This window comes from Solea solea, chromosome 10 (genome assembly GCF_958295425.1).
Source record: "Solea solea chromosome 10, fSolSol10.1, whole genome shotgun sequence".
Classification (NCBI taxonomy): domain Eukaryota; kingdom Metazoa; phylum Chordata; class Actinopteri; order Pleuronectiformes; family Soleidae; genus Solea; species Solea solea.
The window spans coordinates 7,580,719-7,598,498 of NC_081143.1; positions in this window are offsets into that span (position 1 = coordinate 7,580,719).

A 17,780-nucleotide genomic window follows, 5' to 3' on the forward strand; every position below is an offset into this window, starting at 1 on the left:
ACTAATTCGACTGACGCAGTAAATGTTTTTGAAGAACACACAAGTTATTGACAAAGTTATGGACACCCATACTGTCATCAACAATCAGCCCATTCCATGTTTGCCATCTTTAAAGCTGTGCCATCAGTGTCACACCTGGGCCCATATTCCCGTGCCAAATAAATGCCATCAGTGCCCGATCATCAATGTGTGCTTCTTCACAGCTAAGAATCACATGTGTCTATTAATAATGAAGAATCCAACCATCATAATGGATGTAAAAGTTAAATCCCAGCAGCTGTTTGTGCCTCCAACAAACCACTGCTCTCATAGTGCTGAAGGATAAACGGGCCAATGCTGCCCTCTGTGGGATAAACTACCCAACTGCAACTTTTATCAATAAATCTACAAAAAATGTAACAATACCAAATACATTAAAGACTGTTCTTAAGGTTCTGTTTTTATTATTGGGAAAACTGACAATCTGGTTTAACATAACTGCATGAGTGCACTAGGCTACTTTTGAATTTGTTATATTAGATTCATCAGCTCACTAAAAGATTCAAGATTCAAGATTCAAAGTGTTTATTGTCATATGCACAGTAAAGAAACACGTTTCCCTGTACAATGAAATTCTTACTTTGCTGTCCACTCAAAAAACACCAGCATAAAGTAAAAAGTAAAAAAAGTAAAAAAGAGATGCATTTGTAAAAAAAAAGTATAAATATACATAAGAAAAATATAAATATTACAAGAGACTAAAATAACATATATGCATAAAATAAGTGTAAAAATATGAACTGTACATAAAGTGAACACAGATTTAAAGTGACACACAGATTTAAAGTGGCACACAGATTTAAAGTGACAATGTTTCAGGTAAAAGGCAAACATGTTAGCGTGACATCATGTTGTCAAAGACATAAAATGTATATAAGTTAAAATTTTGGTGTGTGATTTCCTATAGTCCCTTTAAAATATTTTTGAGCCAGTTCATATTGTGTATGACCTGAGAGCCCATTGAGTGTCAGAAGGGGGTTGGTCAAGTGAGAAAATTATTTAAAAAGTCCAACCATTTGTTCAGTTTAGGTGTGCATAAAAATATTTCATCACATCATCACAATAATAAATTTGTGACAAGATTTCACAGAAATGCAAAATAATAACCCATCCTCTTCCCTTCATGGAGGTATGGGTGGCTCTGAAATGATAAAAACATACAGATAAAATACATGCTGTATACAGGCCTAAAATGTTGCAAATAAACCAACAAATACCAGATGATATATTATTCAAGACATCTCTATCAATAACCTGGACAATTATAGGCCTATGAGCATACAGTTAAATACTCTCATGCTGCCACCTACTGGTAGCGAGGGTAAATTCAAATTCAAAAGTAGTGCACTCAAGCAGTTATGATCACCAGATTGTCAGTTTTCCAAATAATAAAACCTGAAAAAAAAACCTTAAGAACAATTCTTTAATGTATTTGGTATTGTTAAATGTAGATTTATAGATAAAAGTTGCAATTGGGGAGTTTATCCCACAGAGGGCAGCATTGGCCCGTTTATCCGTCAGCACTATGAGAGCAGCGGTTTGTTAGAGGCACAAACAGCTGCTGGGATTTACAGCCCAAAAGCATTACATCCGTGGTAACGTTTACATCAATAATTATAATGTGGGGCTAAACCTAGAGGTCAACAACAAGCAGCGGACTGATTCTTCATTATTAATAGACACACGTGATTCTTAACTGTGAAGAAGCACACATGGATGATCGGGCACTGATGGCATTTGTTTGGCACAGGAATATGTGCCCAGGTGTAACACAGTTTTAAAGATGGCAAACATGGAATGGGCTGATTGTTGATGACATATGGTTGAATATATTAGTGTCCATAACTTGAAGCATGATAACAAACTCTTTGGCTCTGCATGAATATTTAATCGATTCTCAAGAGTAAATCTATTCTCTGCATTTGACAACCGCAACAGTTTGCCTTAGGACCAACTTTAGTTCTGTGGCGTGAGCAGACAACTGCAAGTCTTTTCCTTATGTCTGAAATGCTTTGGGTCATTCTTCAAAAAAGATTGAAGATGCATAGGTGAGAGCAGAACAGAAACCAATGAGAGTGATGAACACTGACCCACTGAGTTACTCAGTACTCTGTGTCATGTCTAGCATTTTTCTAAAATATGAACTACCTGCTGTCTTGGACAATAATTAACAGGTTGCAAGAACAGCAATTATCCTTGTTCACCAATTTTTATGTGATTAAAGAGGCTTAATTTTAGTTTGAAAGCATTGAGGGGTGTGAATTCATGTGAAAAGGTCAGACAGAAAGACATGTCTTCTTCAAACTGTCATGGGAGCAACCTGTCACTGTCTTTCTTTTCATGCTGATGAGTCCACTGTCCTCAAACCACCAGTCCACTCCCTCCTCTGGTTTCATGTCCCTCACTCACAGGCTACTAACACTGTCACAGTCTCTCTCTCTCTCTGTCTGTCTGTCTGTCTGTCTTGTTTTTCTGTGACTCTCCTCTTCCTGAGGTCAGCCTGAATGCAGTGATCTCTGAAAGATGATGTAAAAGCCCAAAACACACACACACGCGCGCGCACACACACACACGTGCGAGCGCACACAAACCATAAGAAGTAAATCAGCAGAAGTGCCTGCAGATGTGCCCTTCATTGCCATCTGTTGTGAAACATTTGAAAGCAGTTCACAAAATGGCATCTTTGATTCAGTGGCTTTTCCACCCACTGACAGCAAATTAGCATCACCCTAAACATAAATACTCCACTTTTATGTCAGGCACAGTGTAAAGGTTTTGGCATCTAAGATCTGAAGTTGGCACTAAATTTAATTTCCTTGCCTTGCTGACAGCAATGACGACCTTTACAACTTTAGCATCAAGTGCAGAATGGTGAGAACTAATAATCGTACATCACACAGTCATTATAAAGGCTTTTATCATCACGTCATCTGAGGTAGTGCAGTAAAATCACTGACCCTATTGGAGAAATAATTACTACACACTATTAAGCTTCTTACCCATGTTGCCATTGTATCAGTTGATTTGAATAGTTTTTGTATTTCAACACTCACACTCGTGTCTCATAGTGCTGTGAACCGTGAGCCTTCCTCTTTATTATTCTTGATGGTTGAGTGAAAGACATCTTCATCATGTAGAAAATGCCCCTCATGGGGACGGACTGTGTCACGACCCGAAATAGAAATGAAGTCAATCACGTCCTGCTTCTTCCTCCATAGACAGAGAGAGGTCACATCGAGGTGACGTGGACAAAAGGTGTTGCCTCAGTAACTATTGTTAAGTGTTCATCTATGAGGGAAACACAGGAGAGGAAAAGTTGACAATTAGGGGGGAAGAGGATATTAAATGGATGAGAGAGCAGAAGGTGAGGACAGAAAAGGGAGAATTTGAAGCCATTATTGGTCTGTAAAGTCAAAGGCAGAGCAAGGTGGGGGGGGGGAAATTGAAGACAAAAGGAGAAAACTGCCGAGGAAAAAGCAGTCAGATGGACAGATAACAATGTTAGAGATCAAATGAAGCAAAGGTTAAAGAGAGGGATCGATAAAGCAGTGATTTTATACTCCTCTAATGAAGGAGGACAGAGTCAGTAGCTGATTCAAGCTTCCTGTGCTCCTGCGCCCAAGGGAATACTTCTCTAACAATATTAGTTTACGGCAAACATGCAAACAGGAAGACAAAGGCAAGAAACCAATAGACATTCAAGGTCAAACCAGCTAAATCTCCTCATGGCACAAGGGTTGTCAGGTAACATAGTATTTCTATAGCCAGTGTTTTGTGAGGAGTCATGACACAAGTGAGCTCACTCTATTACTTAAAAACATGTCTACAAATGTGTATATCACCATGATAGCAACTTCACCAAGAAGTGTTGCTAATTGTTGCACTAAGTATTTCTTATTCTTTCCAGGTTTTTCTGGGAGACCATTGTGCACCATTTTTATCTGAATGACACTAAAACATAATTAATGAACGTTTTATTCCATTTCTCCAAGTGCTGTACAACTGAAAATGTCCTGCAACAGAAAAGGCATGTTTTTCCTTCTTCATGGGGTTTTCAACATACCTCCAGAGATCAGACCTATCATCAACAAGAAGCATACCACAAATCTATGAGTATTGTTTTTCTGCATGACCATAAAGGTATATATAAGTGCAAAGTCATACATATTCCATGTTACTTTGAGTGTGTATATAAACACATGTGGTCTGCATTATACGCTCAGGGATTACGGACTCTCGCCTGTTTTGCAACAAACAGCATTCCACTGGGAGTCACTTGCAAAATTGTATAAAAGTCAGGGCTTTGTATTGGTGCTGGTGTGTGTGCGGTTGTTTGTCTGCTTATGTGAGCAGGAATGCAACCAACTGTACAGATGTGTTTTATCTTCAGGGTGGCTTAATAGGAACACAAAAGAGTAGGCACTGAGGCACCAGAGTGAGAAAAAAAAAAACACACTGCGGAAGGTGAGGGATGGAGGGAGGAGATGTGATAGTGGTACCAAGAAGGGTGGATTTAGGGAGGAGAGAAGAGACTAAACAGTGATGTAGAGAAGGGCAGATGAGGGTGAAGAAGTAAACACAGAGAGAAAGCCACATACTGTAATTAGAATTCTAGTATTTAGTATTTTACATATATGTGCTGCAACTGCTGATACTGCAGTTCCATTATTGGATTGTAAGGCTGATACAAATGCCAAAATAACAGAGTCAATAATTACCTCAGGGTAACTAAGTTCTTGAGGGTGAGCTTGCAGCTGATTATGCTGTAGTGATCTACTCACCTTACTCTCACCATCACTGTTTGTCACGTAAGTTTTTGTTTAAAATGAGTACGACTGCTAAATGAGTACGACTTCTGCCTATGAAGCCTGATGGGGATAAGTCATATCATTTAAAGACACGTTTCAAAAAGGTTAGATGATTTTATGTCATTTATTATTCAAATTTCACACTTGTGAAACAATTGTTTTTTGTTGTCGTTGCTCGCCATGACAAATGTGGTTTTGAAAAAATATAATAGTGTCTTTGCAGCAAGAAGACCTGGGTTTGCAAACCTGATTGGAACAAAGGCCTTTCTGCATGAAGTTTGCATGTTCTCCTCGTGTGTGTGTGTGGGGGGGGGTTTGGCAAATTGGGCACCCTAAATGGTCAGTAGGAGTGTAAGGTTGTTTAGTCTCTTTGTGGCCCTGTGATGGACTGGCGACCGGTCCAGGGTGTTCCCCAGCTATCGCCAAATGTCAGCTGAGATTGGCCCAGCAGCCCCACGACACCCCAGTGGAGGATTAAGCGGTAGACAATGGATGGATGGATTATCCAGCCCTATGGCAGCCTATGGCCAAGTGGAAGGGAGGTGGGCTTGTAACCAGAATGGTCAAGGGCTGGGGTGCAAAATCCCAAGTGCAGATAAGTACTATATAATAAGATAAGTGTAGTATATAATTGCTTTAAAATGAAACATTGTTGAGATTTCAGAATAAGCCTTTTTATGGACTTTCCATCTTGCTCCTCCATGTTTTAACAGTTGCCAGATTTAACAAACTTTCAGGCTACCAAAGGCACCTTCGTGTACCTACATGATTTGGTTTCGAGCCTTTATCAGGGAGTCATATGGATATTTTGGAACAAGAAGCCATCATATAATGGTGTTTCCAAAAAAAAAAAAAAAGCCTGCAGTTTACAAATCCAAGTGCTTCCCGTCAATGGCTTTTTTGGTCCACTCTTGCTACATAAAATGGAATATTGTTAACTCCAAAGTCTGTCCTGCAAGCCTCTTTTTGTTTCCTCTCTATAAAAAACTTAACGGCTTGTTGTGATAAAGTTATTATATATAAATTCTTTCTGAGATTTCAAGTCCAGAATCCTAACCTCACTGCATGCTCACGTCACAAATCTGTTCAGAGCAGCAAACATGCATTCAGCATCTGTCCTTGTGCATTGGCTGTTAAGTATTCTTGCACACTAAAATCACTCAGAAAGAATTCAGGTTATTGAACGCAGTCAAAGGCAAAAGTAAAGCGGGATGTGGCAATGCTCTTAAAATGTCTTTCTTACTCAGCACTCACACAAACACTGGTTTAAAGTTATGTTGTGTGTGCAGCTGTGAAGCTCTCTGGAATTTGCAGTATGTCCACTTTTGTAAAAAAGGGTTAGTATGTACTGACACCACACAGTTTACTTTACATTCTGTTTTGTCCTTCAGTTTCACTGATGTTACGTAAACACAGACTTGCAAGGAGTATCTTTGGTTATCATCCATCCGTCCACTTTCCACCTCTTCATCTTCAAGATGAGAGTCGCGGGGGTGCTGTGCCAATCTTAGCTGACATGGGGTGATAGGCGGGGTCACACCTTGGACAGCTCGCCAGTCCATCACAGGGCCACATAGAGACTAACAACCATTCACTCTCACACCTATGGTCAATGCAAGAGTGTCATGCAAACTCCATGCACCCCGACCGGGTCTTGAACCCGGGTCTTCTTGCTGCAAAGGCAAGAGTGCTAACCACTACACCAAGTGTGTGGCCCGCTTCGGTAATCAGTGAAGCCTAAATAATTGGTCCGGCTGTGATCTGTTTGATCTGATTGTTTGACACAATGTAAGAAAGTATTCCTTTGTCCAAAAGGACATTTGCAGATCTCATGGTTCAGAAAGGATTAGGCACAAGTCAGATAGAGGTCGACATCACTGAGAGTCTCATAACAGGCGAAAGAAGTGAATTAATGTGGCAGCAAAGCCTCTCAGGCAGTTCATCGATCAACATTTTTGCCCTATTTATTTATTTATTTTCTCCTCCTTCATCATGACAAAGACCTTCAGCATGTTTGCTTTTGTGCTGAAACTTAAAACATGGCCAAGCAAGACAGCTGCCATGGTCACAGTCCATACAAAGGTAATAAAAAGGAAAATGCTTGACACAAGCAATAATTATGATGGAGCTGGATGCAGCCGTTTCAGTGATCTATTAGAATGGAATCACTGTGTGACTGGATGTTTGAAATAATATATCACATATCAATGCACACAGTAAACAAAAAAAGCAATGGCGATTGTTATTATTCCTCCACCTTACATCAATATCCTTGCAGTTATTATCTTCGCTGATTAACATGCTAAGAGTACGAGACACATGAATGAATTATGAGTCACAGCCTTACAGAGGAGATGAGATGAGCTGGTGACATAGCTGTTAAATGCTCCACTTTAATACCAAATCACTGCACCCGTCGATGTGAATAGATACAGAGTGTGAAATGAAATAGAAAATCTGAGGGTCACATACTCGAACCATGAGCTGAACATTTACACTTTTGAGACTTTATTACCAGAAAGTGTAAAAGAAGAAATGAACATCTGTCTCTTTGTTGTCTGTGCCATCACTGGCTGATATAATTGCACTTCTGGTCATAGAGTATTTGTATATTCCCACAATACAAAAGCATGTAAAGCCGCCCACATTTATGTTTTGTATAGATACGTCACCCAATCTTTGTGTTAATGCGTGTCTTTGTAACAATTATGAAATGTTATCTTTGTGTAAATGTGTAACTGTGTGGGCAGTTGGGTTGTCACCTCACATTACTAATACTGGAGCTAACGCAGAGCACTGTACATTATATGTACAGGGCTTAAACCTTAGAGCTCACATGGCCGCAGGTGCAGCCTTGGTAAATTGCAGTGGGAGTAATACACAACTCCTTATATGGACATCCTAGGGGTGTGTGTTTATAGGTCACATTCAGGCTTGGATAAATGCATTCTTTCGTCTTCTTATGTGTTGTTGAGTCAAAGTTATGGTTCATTATATATCACATCTTTAGTACTGATATAAAGTAGCAATAATTGTGCAGAAGTTACAAACACAGTGTTTTTCTTTTTTTTTGTTCATAAAAACGATTCAAGTGAACTTTGAACTGTGACATAATTTCCAAATTTCAGAAATTGAATCCAATTTCAAACATTTTGAGTACTTTTTGCTCAGGTGTGCTGAATAAAAGGATAAAGACACTCTATGTTGCACATTCTTATAGCCTCTGTATATAATGTATGTTTAAACATAGTAATGGAAAAAATCAGCCGAAATGCTCTGTGTTCTAAGCGTTAACAACATGTATTAGACTACCACCCAAAGCACAGCGGCCCTAAATAATTTAGGAATAACAGCATTGGTAATTATCAAAATAATTTTTTACATTTCTGTATTGGTTAAGCTCTTTAACCGAAATTATTTTATTTATTTAACCATTATTTAACCAGATAAAAGACCCAAGAACTCTGGCCAAGAAAGGCAGTAGCCCACATCATAGTGAATAAAAACAGGGAGATAACAGTTACAAAACAAACACTGAAATATGAAAGTGCAAGTAAATAGTATACATAATAATAAAGTGCAGGAGTTATGGTTGCAGCAACAATTTAAGAACACATGCACTGTTCAATGGATTCCCGTTCTGTTAACACACACATATTTGTATTAGTTATTTAGTTTATTAGTTTTTAGTTATTATTGTTATCCATGCATATTCAAATGTTTTGATTTACAAAAAAAACAGAAAAAATAGTAAAGCACATACTGTAATTATTTCTTGATTAAGGTGTCAAATAGTTTTAGTACTTCTGTCTGATGAGGAATTGGACAGGGCTCAGTTTGTTATTTGTCAAATAAATAACAATAACATTATTTGCATATTTATTTTTAAAACACAAAGCTTTTAGCATAGCTAGCTGAAATATTCCACCCTGCCTCTGAATATGAAAGTGACAGAAAAGGGATATATATATATATATATATATATATACATATATATATATATGTATATATATATATATATGTATATATATATATTTAAAGACCAGAGCTGGTCAGTCAACAAACACAGGTGATCAAAGTATAAATTATGTGGTGAAAATCTAAATAATTCACTAGTTTACTATGAATCATGCATTCTGTGTGTGTGTTTGAAGTCTGCACGAGTCAACAGAGATTAATATGAAAGTCTGTTAAAGAAGGATTCATAATTATGCAATACTGATATGGAAATAAAGCACTGAAGTGTCACATTGGTTAGTACATGTGGTTGAGTCATTCAGCATATGCCAGAGAAGCTCCAGAAGGATCATGTTGCCCATCTGGGGATCCAGTCATTTTAACAATCTCCTGATTGTGTCCTGCATATATGCTTTTCAAGTGCATCACTTTATATCCATGATGCATGCCGTATCTACTCAAATAATCTTGAAGAAACAATCTCCAGCAGATCTCAGTGTTCTTTCCGTCTGAACACCCACAAAGTCCTGAGGTGCCTGCACAAAGTCGACAAACTAATAACTAATAATAACAATTTCATAAATATTACCTAATTCTTTAACATCGAGTGTATCGCAGACGACACGTTTGCACAGGCACAATTTGCATTGCCATACTTATGCAACGGTTTGTGCATGTGGTTATTGCGGTAATTTTACTCGCACTGTTGCATTAAGCCACAGAGGAGAGACATTTGGACATTGAGACAAAAACTCAAACAAATGTTATTTTAAACATGTTTTATTTGAATGTTCAATATGTTTGTTGAAATCTCAAATTTAACACGCAAAATCAGGTGTTCATGTATGACTACTTTATTTTATTTTTATTTATTTATTTATTTTAAATAAAACTTTTTCTTAATTTTAAATTGTTACTGCATGTTAAAATAGTGTATTAAGTTGTAAATGCCAGCTATTCAAAGTTATTCTGGAAAAATGGCCAAAAACACCTACTCACAGGACAATTTCTGGCCCTTCTATGGTTAAAATAAGCAAAAAAATCCAGACAGACATTTTGAGACTTAGTTGTTAAAGAGTTAAATACAGGAGAATCTCCCAATGTCTCAAACCCAAAGCAAAGTATAACTTTTCAGCGATCAATACGGGAAGCTTTGCCACTATCTCATTCACTTAAAACAACTGATCCCCCCACAAAAATCTCATTAACACAGACCCAAACAAAATCTCATAAAAATAGAGCGTTTTAAAAAATGATTTTAGGTGATTAAAATCGTATACCGTATACCTCTAATGCTAAAATAAAATAAAAAAAATGACAAACTTTTTTCCGGATTTTAAAGTGTTTAATCTCTATGGACTCTCAGGTGAAATGACTCTATAAAATAAAATGTGGATTTTGCTCTTGTGTCTTTCTGTGTTTCACTTCACCTCATAACTAGACCATGTGTATGTTTGGCACCACTGTGTCCTTATGTGCACATGTGCAGGTTATTGTGTGTCACATTATGCTTTCTTGGCCTACAGAGGAGAATCAGTGTGTGGGGAAAAGACGAAGCCATTATACTGTCCAGTATTATATGGTGCATTCCAATGGAAGACTGAAAAGTCATGGAAACCATGATGTTCCAACCATCATCAAAACCATCATGTCTCCCATAAGAAAACAAATCAGGTATTAGGTAAATATCAAACAAGGCACCTTCTGCTCTTTCAAAAAGAATATATAATTCACTTTTTGCTTAATCAGAAAAATTATCATTTCCAGTGTAGTGGTTACAATGACAAAGATTTTGTGATTTCTGATTTCTTTCTGATAATTGTCCTTATTGGTTGAAATTGAAATGTGGAGAGGCAGAGCACAATAAAGGATACACTGTAGATCTTCAAATTATTCCCAGATTCTTTTTGTCATGAGCACCTGTGTTTATTTTCCTCGGAGCTGTGGTGGCGTGTTGTATTGTTCCATCTGTACACGTTCTATTTGCAGATTCATCTTAATTTTTGTCAGAGTGATGGAATTACCAGCAAAAACAACAACAACAACCACCAGCGCTTTTCACTTGGTTCTCTTCCGTCAGAGAAATCGACATTGATGCCAGCAGCACTAATAATGTTGATACAATTTTTTACCCAGGTAACATGAGCCTTGGAGATGGATGTGGGGATGTAGTGACCATTTGAAATCTGATTGGTCAGCAGGGTTGGATTAACCCTTTATGGGCCCCTGGGGCACGAATTACAAATCTGCAATTGGGCCCCTATTGAACCCTGACCTCCAAGTCCAAAACACTCTGTGCACTGTACATGTAACCTGTCTCCTCCTAATACCCATTAATTACCCTTTACACATTAGAGTGCACACAGCAGCAAAGCAGCTTTACAAACTCAGATAACCAGACTTAAACTCCCTTTTTTTGTTTGTTTGTTTGAATTTTATGTAACATTTTAGGAATGTACACCACAGTAAACCACTGAGTCTGGATGATTATTAAGTTTAGTTTATCACAAACAAAGACTGTTAAAAACAGAGGAGCATGAAGTGGAACAAAAAAGGTCAGGAGTCATACCCGCAGGTCCTAGAGGAAGTTCGATGGTTCAGAGATCACTGATAACCTCTTTCCACCTATAGGCAGTGGACCCGTTCTGTGATGATGCTTAATCTGTTTTTTTTGTTTTTTGATGAACAAAGACCTGGTTCTGGGCCAGAAAAAACTTCCACTGTGGTCTGGTATGAGGGGAAAGAGTTATCCAGCAATACCACCCACTAACAGAAATCACCACTTTCTGCTGCACCTTTAATTACCTTGTGCTGGGCCTGCATGGCTTAATAATTAATACTTTTTTTACACTTGTCAGAATAATGAAACTTCATGTATCAAGCAGTGGCCTTGGTGCAGCGGTGTTGTACTGCTATGGGTCTTTCTCTCTCTCTATCTCCTTCCCACAGACACGCTCATGAATGGATGTATTATTATAATAATAATATTTTTATGGTCAATTATTGTCACATTGTTCTGTTCTTTTGCTGCTGCTCTCTGACTGTTACACATGAAAATTAACAAAACAGGTTCAATGTTCATAAGAAATAAAATAAAACGTCCTGTGGGCAAATGTGTTTGGACACAGTAGTAGTAGTAGTGCGAAGTCCGCTGTTGTCTATGCTGGGCTTGTAGTCAGCATATATTAAGTGATGCATATACAGTACATAACGGCATGGCTCTGTGGTGTAAAAGTGGATCTTAGTGCCGCATCACGAGGGTCTGTGTCAGTGATCCATGCATGCTACTAGGTACTACTATGTAGTTTTATTTTTTAAGTTTTCATTAATTTGCATTACTTTGGTACATTACAAAATAATTCTCCAGGAAAAAACATTCTCACAGTAACATCAAACATATTTGCTGGTAAGAATACAAAGAGATTCTTCCCCCCTGTGGAAGAGAGGAAGAATACAGACAATAATAGCTGCCAGGTATTCTGATGGAGCACAACTACTATCATGAGTCTGGGTTTTCAGCCAAAGAAATATCATTTCAAAGATCCCCCCATGTTGGCCCCTTAATGTGTTTTTTGTCTTCGTTGTCTCTTTTGACCAAAAAGCGCTGACTACCCCGAGCACACCTCCAGTTTGAGTCTATGTGGACGTCTGTGAATACGGGGGATAATGAAATTTCATGAACCCTACTGGACCTCTGCACTGAAGCAGACACAGAAAATAGGATCTTAAAAAGTTCCCATGTTGAACCAGCACTAGGATTTACTCTCAGCAATGTGTCATGGTGACTCTTGCGTTTTATGTGTGTGTGTTGTGGCAGCATCTCAACCCTGGCTGATTGGAATGTACCTGTGGTCTCATCATTTAATCACAAGCTGTTTAACGAGTCCAGCTTTTTACCCACTCATCATCATTTTGTCATCTCAAGTAAAAAGACACCTCCATCAACATCCGCCATGGAGCCACGATTGATGATTCTGTCTTTTTTAATTCTCGCCATTCATGTGAGGCCCCACATTTAGTCATGTGTGGCCCCTTACTTGGTCAGACACTGGTTTCCTCTTCTTCACTACCTCCAATAATGTTTTTCTCACTTTTTTGCCGGCTCTGCTCTGATCAACATCTAAAATTATGCGCACGTTTCTTGGTAGACTTCGACTTTGATTTCGTGAGGCCTCCTGATTCTGAGGATGGACCATATGCTGTACTGTGAAATGAACCAAACCTTTTGAATAAAGTATTCCCCTCCTCACTTGAGGTGCATCAAGAATTACTGAAGTGGAAGACAAGACAACATCATCTGGTGGTCAATGCAGGACAACTTCTGTTTCAATCACATACGAGCAAAACACGGAGCTGATCCTATGGTTTTATGTGAACATACGACACATATACGCAGTAATGGGCTCAGACATTTCTCCCAGCTATCGTTCTACATGCGCATATGTTTTGGTTGTGTTTACCCACAATGCCCTGCTTTGTACCCACAATGCCCTGCTTTATACCCACAATTCCTTTGTGGTCCGCTTCCTGCATTTGGTTCGCTCGGACCAGAGTTTGCTTCTTTGGTGCGGATCAGAGTTCGGTTGTGCATTCACACCTCCCCAAACGAACCAGACTTTCTGAGCAAAAGAACTAGGAGAAGGGCTGGTGTGAATACGACTTAAAACTGCACCTACTGGTGGGGTAGTTATTAAATTTGCACATTCTCTTTGTGCGTTGTTCTATGCAATCTAGGCAGCTTGCGCAGTCTGCATGTTGATCGTTGAAGACGCAAATTCGCGTTGGGTATACCAGGTTCTTTCAGTGAGCATCAAGACTAGGAAAGCGGCAGTTAAATGCACACCATTTTACTTACTTCATCAGATCTTCCAGCTACTCATTTCACTTAACTCTGTCATTCATCAAAACTCAAGGTCTTAGGTGGATTTAAGATGCGGTTGTACAGTCAATTATGAAAGGTGCTGTATAAATAAAGCTGCACTGCCATACAGCATCATCTTTCCCACTAATCCAGGCACCAGAGGGCGGTTTGTGATTGACTCTTTGACGAGCTGTGTGCGCTCTCAAACTTTTAAATAATAATTCTGTACAGGACATGAATATATTACTACAGTTTTCAATCCATCCATTTTCTTTCACTTGCAGCCCCTAAGCAACACTTTGTCAGTCTCCTCCTAAGGGATCAAGTGTAATTACCAAGCAAGTTCTCTAAAACCTATGGTACATTTTCGATTCCCACGAAGCTTTATCTGATGCCTTAATCACCTGAACATGTAGGAGCAGTGGCCTTACCCCGAGCTCCTCCGGATGTCTGAACTAATCACCCTGATGAATCTTTCAATCTATTAATTAAGATTAAGAAAGAAAAACAAACATGTTTTCCAGAGATTAAATATTCATTTATTGTTTCTTTCACTGTCAACAAACATGTATGTAACTGCTCTCAACCTCATCATTGCATGACAATCAATGCTGCAGTTAGTGGTGAAGAACTGAAAAAAACACGAAAACGAAAATGGTCAAAACCAGAGTAAAAAAAAGCATTTCATAAACCAATTTACCAGATTTTCTGGTCACAGCTGTCAGGTGAAGTTCTATTTAGCCGACAAATTTTTGTTTAAAGCTGCCATCTGAAGTCTGTGTCAAAGAGCAAGACAGCAAGTGGTCGGATCATGCCTGGTAGAGCAGCTGTGTCCTGGGTTGGAGAAATGATGTTGCAGTAGCATTTGCATAATTTAAACAGAGGCATAAAAGAAAAACAGCCATGTCAGCAGTTGTGTGGACGAGAATGTCAATGCATTTAAAGTGATAGCTCAGGTTTTTGAAGCGCGGCTGTACGAGGTACTGACGCGTCAGTGCAGACACAACGAAAGATGCAGATACACACCCAAAAGCAATTTGAGTTTCTGTTCTACCCACTCTATAACCCTTCTGTTTCCATCCTGACATCGACGACAGGATTTGGCATGCGTACCTCTCATCACCGTTTGTGTAATTCAAAAAATATGGGCTGGCGATCTGTCCAGGGTGTACAATCGACCCTATGTCAGCTGAGATTGGCACAGCACCACGCGTGACTTTCATGTGGTAGAAGACGAATGGATATATACAGCAGAGAAATAGAGCTTTGCGCCCATATACTTGTCATTACGGTTGCCCTCAGGACTTCCATGGAAAGCCCGTCCAATCACAGACAAGACTGACCAGCGTGTCACACGTTTGAGACGTCAGCTTCTCAGTACCGTAATTCCTAAACGGTTGAATAACTGCCAGATATCGAATGTGAAAGTAGTCTTGGAAAAAGCAGCAGAAAGAGGCAGAAGCACTCGTTTGGTAAGATTGTGTCACGTCTAAAGCACTGACGTTACAAAATAACACTTTTGGACTTAGGCAACAGTGGATCAATAACTCCTTAGTGCTACAAAGTGAAATTCTATGGACTTTTTATGGTGTGGGTGGTTTACAAAGTAACACAATCTTCACATTCCAGTTAGAAAAGGCTGTCTAACAACGAGAGCTTTGAACATATTCCACAGATGTCATGGACAAGACAACGGTTAGTTTTTTGTTACAAGTGGCTGCAATCAATTTTTTTCTTTGTGTGTGCAGCGATGTTTCCAGTGAGAATAAGCACTCGTGCAGACTGATGAGATAGTAGCTCTGTCTTCTGTGTCATCCCTCTGATAAAACAGCACATTGGCCCTTTATCTTCTTTTGAACCAAGGTGTTATCCTTGACTCTGCAATGTCCTTTGAGCAACATTTCAAACAGTTAATAAAAAATGGCTTCCTCCTCCATCTCTGTAATATATATAAATGGAAACCTCTTGTGTCTAAGGTTGAATTGGAGATGATTATTCACACTTTTATATCCTCACGTCTGGACTATTGTAATCGTCTTTTTTAACTGTTTAAATAAGAAGGCACTTGACTGCATTCAGGTCATGCAGAACTCTGCTGCAAGGCTCACAAAAAGGCGCAGATCATGACTGTTTTAGCCTCCCCTCACTGGTTACCAGGGAATTATAGAATCCATTTTAAAATCAGCAGGTCAGATGTTACTTGTGGTCCCAAAGACCCATTTCAAGACACGAGCTCACTCTACTTGACTTGTCTCGGCATGGCACGGTTATTTTCCATCAGTGATAGTACCCCACACCTGCTTTTTTTAGTACCTGCTCAGACGGGGTTCCAAGTGAGCTGAGCCGATACTATGCGTGACGTCGTCAAACTGCCATGCACTGATTGGTCAGGGTGTCGTCACTGGAAGAGGCACAAGAATCAAAGCAAACAGTTCCGAACTGTAGATTGGTTGAAAAGACTTAACAATCCTGAAAATGTGGGTTAATCTCCAACTTTTAGCAAGGAAATGTCTAATATCTCATCATTTAACAGAGGAGTTAAACGACAGCATCACAACTGCATCACAAACCCTGCTGCTGTTTTCCAGTTCAGTGACCGTGTCAAACGGGGTCTGTGCTCCGGTCACTGAGGAAGTACTGAACTAACCTTTTTAATTAACTGATTCTAATCAGTCAATTAACCAAAAACAACAAGCCGTCTGTGGTCCCTCAGGAAACCGGTCAAGTTAGTGTGAGCTCCAAGTCTTTTCAAAACGAGTAAAGACTGAAAGTTGCGTTGTGTGTCTGCAGCTTTACACACACACATCCTAGCTGTCATATCTTGGAAATGTCCCAGGGACATTCTCTGTCTCCATCTGTCCATTCATGCCGCTGTTATAACATGGCCTCCAGCTCTCCAGGACAAACCAGTTTTTATGGATTCATCGCTCATCAATGTCAGGAAGTCATCAACCATCCAACACCGGTGTCTGGACTCTATCTCGATCACATGATCACCTTTTTCCAATTTCCCCAGGATTCTGCTGTTAGACTTTAACATCACATACTGAATCAACTGTTCAATCTGTCACATAAATGATTATTTTAAATTACTTGTTTGACATGGTTAAAATATAATCTGCTCTCAATTTTATTTTTAAAAAAAATGGTTCATCTCAGTGGGACGTTCCTGGTTAAATAAAGGTTAAATATTACAGCTACATTAATTAACATTTTTATAGTTATGATGACGGTCTGTATTGATCCCCTGACTCTGCAGTTTCCCTCAGCGATATTAGTGCCATTTACAGGGGGTTTTATGGCGTGTAACTGTGCAGCATTGGTTCAGCCTCACTGCTCTCATTAACAGTGGATAGTTAATGTTAACTGCTGACCACAGGGGAGCATTTAGCAGCTGAAGAGCCAAGTCTGTCATTCAGGAGTTGATGGAGACTAAAAAAAGAGCTGATGCTTTTGCTTACACTTCACCAGATGACCAGAAATGTAACTCTAAATGAACGATCACGCTGTTTAAACCTTAGGTATTTATCTGTCATTAATACGAAATTATAGTTTACTCAGCTTGTTCAAGCCATTTTAAACTGCATTCAATGCTGCTTTATATTATTACAAACATAAAAGTACTGGTTGTAAGTCAAACTGCAAGCAACAGTGAGCTGATAATCTAATCTAATTTACAAATACAATACTGCAAATACTATTAAAAATACCGTCTTTATTGTTGAGTTAGATATTCTTTTAAATAAATGCTTTTATTTCTAAATAAAGAGCCACAGGCATCCACAGAGAGCTTTAGAGGATTAGTCTGAATAATTCAGGACTAACAATTCGCCTCAAATACTTATCAACCTTATTGTCAAAATGAGTTAATTTCACCATAATATTTGATATGCTTGTTGCTGTGTCTATGGTTCTTCTTTCTCACCCTAATTAATGTTTGCCTCATGACTTCAAAGGCTGCTAAATATTCCAATGAAGGATGACGGGAAAAAACACAATTGCTCAGATTCCAACAAAAGAAATGCAGAGGCCCACTGGGCTGTGAAATGAACTCAATTAACTAAAAATGCAAAGAAGGCTGAATGATTAGTTTTCATCTCGGGAAACATGATTTC